The sequence below is a fragment of the Olea europaea genome, chromosome 4, assembly GCF_002742605.1.
Source record: "Olea europaea var. sylvestris chromosome 4, O_europaea_v1, whole genome shotgun sequence".
NCBI lineage: Eukaryota > Viridiplantae > Streptophyta > Magnoliopsida > Lamiales > Oleaceae > Olea > Olea europaea.
In genome coordinates, this window is record NC_036240.1 from 3,175,120 (window position 1) to 3,179,613 (window position 4,494).

General features: G+C 31.7%; 1 protein-coding gene across 2 annotated transcripts in view; it reads right to left on the reverse strand.

Moving 5' to 3' along the window:
* Positions 1-2,303, reverse strand: part of LOC111393303 (protein slowmo homolog) — a 5,533-nt gene extending 3,230 nt beyond the window's left edge. The window contains exons 1-2 of one of the 2 annotated variants that reach the window (XM_023018765.1): positions 2,093-2,303; positions 1,647-1,746 (exon numbers count right to left, since the gene is read on the reverse strand). The gene's annotated coding sequence lies outside the window, so the exon portion shown is untranslated. The remainder of the gene's footprint in view (positions 1-1,646; positions 1,747-2,092) is intronic. The other variant, XM_023018764.1, reaches the window with a different exon arrangement.
* Positions 2,304-4,494: the final 2,191 nt, after the last annotated feature.

The window sequence follows — 4,494 nt, forward strand, 5'->3', positions numbered from 1 at the left end:
TTGTCTGATAGTGAATAAGAATTACTTCAAGAAAGCAATAAAATTTGTTGCTTAAAATTATTTTATAATATAACCAAACATACGTAGAACCAGACGACAAACTCTCCTGACTTTTGGTGACAGGGGCGGACGCAGAAATTTTTAATTAGGGGCCACGATGAAACTCTATACAAATCGAATACTTTGTTATTAATTTTTGAATGATTTATATTTGACTCAAAAAAATGCAGATTTATATTTAAAAAATATTTCTTCATTAATATTTTGCTCATCATTTTCATCAATTTGATTTCAAACGTTCAATTCAAGTGATCGAAAGGAAAAACATGTAACCAATATTCAATCAAATAAATACAATTTGTTAAATATAAATTAAATTGGATATAATCACTTCAGACACATTTTATGTACACGGATATGATAGGAGAAAATGCAAATTTAGGTTCTAATTAATTGAAAATTTGTAATAGATGTGATAATTTGTAGAAAAATTATAAACAAATTTTCAAAAATCAGAAAAGTTAAGGTTTTGGTAAAAGGTGTAAGAAAGAGAGTAAGTTAGAGTAAGAGAAGAAAAAGGAATTCAAATTTACTGTGAGTTTGCCCCTGTTTGGTGGTGGGGTTAAAATCAAATTTTTAGTAAATTTTGATAAAAGTTAAAAAGTTAAGAATTCTATGAAATATGTTATTAAAATTAACCATTAACTTTGATTTAGATTAAAATTAAGATTTCAATCGATACCAAACAGAACTTATCCCAAAAAAAAATGGTTGGGAGGTACATGACTCCCCGGGATCCCCCTTGGGTCCATCCCTGTTTGGTGATACAACTTGACAATAAGACTTTGTTAATTAAAAAGGTTGAACCCCAACCTTGAAGACCCCCACCGTCCCGCCCCTAGAGCTTTGTGAGGGAGGTAAAACGGGATGTGCCCCAGTAGGCTAGAGAACACGAGCTGTCTGTACACTGCGCCTACAAGGAGTCCAATTTCATGTCTTAGAAATCAAACCCCCACACTGCGACTGCCAGCAAGGCGTGAGATAACTCACTCTTGTCCTTTGCACCACTGGGCTATGCTCCGGGGGACTAATAAGACTTTGTTAATTGGTTTTACAAAATGTTGTAACCTATACAAAGCACAAGTAGAAACTTGCGACAAAGGAAAGCGGATGTCTTTTCCCCGAATTCTCATCACTTCAGGCACACATGGGCAAAGTTTTTATGAAATGTTTCACAATCGCTAAAGGATAGTGTCAAACCCAATTCATAAGAGAAACAACTACCCCCAAAAAATCATCGTGCCAATCCCAATAATATTATTAAATTATATCAGAACATGTTGCATTTCACCTGTTACCTGATATTTCACCGTAAAGAAGATGAACATAAAGTTTCAAAATTACCAATTATTTATTACATGGCTACTTGAAACCTAAAATTTTACATTGTAGTTGCTAAAACCATATATGAGCAAAGGTTGATCGAGGGTACAATTGCAAACAAATATGTTTCAAACACAACAAGATAAACTCTAATTTGTGGTATCCTAACCATTAGGAAAAACAAGGTTGAAGCAAAATCCCAAACAAAAATTTTGTCCCATCAAGAGGCAAAGTATTAAACTCAAATTTCAACTTATTCCTACGAATGTGAAAGGGGTATCATCAAACTGAAATTCCGAGTTCTGAGATGAATTTGAAACGGCATTTTCCTCAGTGATATAGCTCAACGTTATCTTCTAAAACCTGAAAATTAAAGCTTCATAAGGCTTTAACAATTATTCCTTTCCTTCCATACATACCGAAACCCAAAATTCTATAAACCAATAATCAAAATAAAAGAAATTTCAAATTAATTTACGACCAATCGTTTATAACAACATAAAACTCTCCTAAAATCTGCACTTTAAATCAATTCCATATCCATCATTTATTAACCAAATGATCCAAAACTCTCACCAAAATCACTTCCAAATATCTGAATCACTTGCACAATCAAGCAATGCATAGATAAATAAACAAATCAACCGTTTACACATCAATCAAAGAGGATATAATTTAACGAACAAGAGTAAGATCAAGATTAACACACCTGTCCCTCCGACGTAGGTTCAAAACTAGTCGCCCACAGAATTATATTTATACAGAGTATGTAGAGTACAAAATTTATTTTTCCCTATCACTATGCACAGTGCTGGTTATGTTCTTGAATTTTTCAATTTCTGATTTTCATTCGAACAGTGCAGAGAAATGTAGGCCCGTTACGGCGGTGTACGTGCCCTAATGGTGCGGCGGTTATTGCTTGCCGCTCACTTGTTTCCAAATAAAATTTTAGGTAATAGTATAAAAATAATTTTCTTTTAATTGTCACGGTCATCCCCAGGTTTCTATTTACATAATTTTGAATAAGTAAAAAGTAATAAATGTATAAGTGCGAAAACATATTTGTGGTTCGTTTCAAAGTATGCTGATGGAACATTTTTACACAAATTATGATTAACAATCATTTAACTAGTTAATAAAAGATTGAGAATAAGAATATAATACAAAAGTAGAGAAACGAAATGAAGTGCAACAATCAGCCAAGATTCTAGACATTTCGTGTAATTAAAAAGTAGTGAAACGAAAGAAAATTATGATGATAATATAACTCGTAGAACTTAATTTCATCCGGCTTTTTCTAGTTTAGACATTTTTACACCTAAATATTTTTTTCAACGAAAAATTATGTTAATTAAGAATGAGTTCCTTCAACTAAATTTGAGAATCAAAACCAAATGTTGGAATAAGGCTGAATCGGCCAATTCCATCGAGCTTAGTCAGGTCCGATAATTCAGGATATATAAAAATGATCAAACTCCAACAATATTGTACATGCTTGGAAAGTGATTATAATCGGTTTAAATTATATATAGATAAAAATGAATATTATATAAGTGGCTATATTTAATATGTGATGATAAAAAGTCATTTGTGAAAGCCCAAGAACAACTAACTAAGAGGGGGGTGAATTGGTTATTTAAAACTTTTTCAAAAATAAATGTAAATTTAAGCAAATAACTATGAAAAACAAGACAACACAAAAGTAATAAGAGGAAGGGAAAAGAGAATGCAAACGATGTAATAAGGAGGTTCAATCCAATCACGATCTACATCCCTTGTTACCAAGCTCTCCGTCACGAGCAAGGCTTTTTTCACTATTTTTGATTGACTTATGGTGCAATCCAATCCTTACAATGCTTCCGGTGACTTACAACTAAGGAATACCGATTCTTTTACACTTTGAGCTTTCCAGGACTTCAACTCGACCCACAATTTAATGAACACGAATATTAAAGTTAAAATTGAAAAGCTTCTCTCTTAACAAATAATGTGATCACAATGAAATATTAAGAGAGAGTTAGGCACAAGACTTCAATAAATCACAAAAAATATAGCTCAAATGTTTTGTGAAAAATTTTATTGTGATATATGATTTTTCAAAAAGTTACTCACTCAAATTTTTTTTCAAAAAAATAAATATTTTGATCTCTTAAAGATTGAAAAACAAGGTAGATAATATCAATAAATAACTCTCTTTAATGCTTTAGAATTCTTGCTTTACAAAAAGATATAAAGAGAGTTATTTATAGCCATCAATTAGGAGATCCGGACAAGTGATTCAGACGTTCGCTTGGTATCCGGACGGTTAACTAGCCATTTGTCAAACGGTAAAAAATTCGATCGTTGAACACCCCATCCGGACGTCCGGATGGGCCAATTATTTTGCCCTTCAAATTTTTCTTTTTCGTGAGAAATGTTCTTTAAGGTACTTGTAGGGTTTTCTCATATACTACGTATAGATAAGTAATTTTATAAAGATTTAATTGTGAAAAATCAAATTACTTATATTTTAAAAATAATTTTTATCCAAGTAAAGTTTGTCATGATAATTCTCGTGCATAAAAATTGTTTGAGCTATAATCGATGCAAAGTATTAAAGTGTTTTACCTTAACATTTGAGTATAGAAATGTATCTATAGCTAATGTCTTCAATTTCTTTATCCAATGTGATTTTGTGTATGAAGGCTCGATTTTCATTTCCTCGTTCGTAAATTTTCAATCTTGCTTGTGTGTTTGTCGCTTTGTGCCAAGGTTGCATGATTCTCGATCTAGATTTTTTGTGTTATAAATTTGTAATAATCACTATCAATAATTAAATGCAATTTGTTTGTGATAATCAAAATAAGAAGTCAACCATTAAGTCAACAATTCCCCCCCCCCCCTTTTGGATTATGACAAATAAGATGATTTTTGCAATATAAATGTTAAACAAATTGAATCTAAACCAAATAATCAGGAGCATGATTTTGTATATAGCAAGTAATATTCCCCCTATCAACATGTATATAATTATAATATAACTTTCCCCCTTGCTATGTTGTTCCGATGTTGCACAATCATCTGTTCATCTTCTCCCTTTTGGCATAAGCAAAAAGATATAACAGGTCAAAT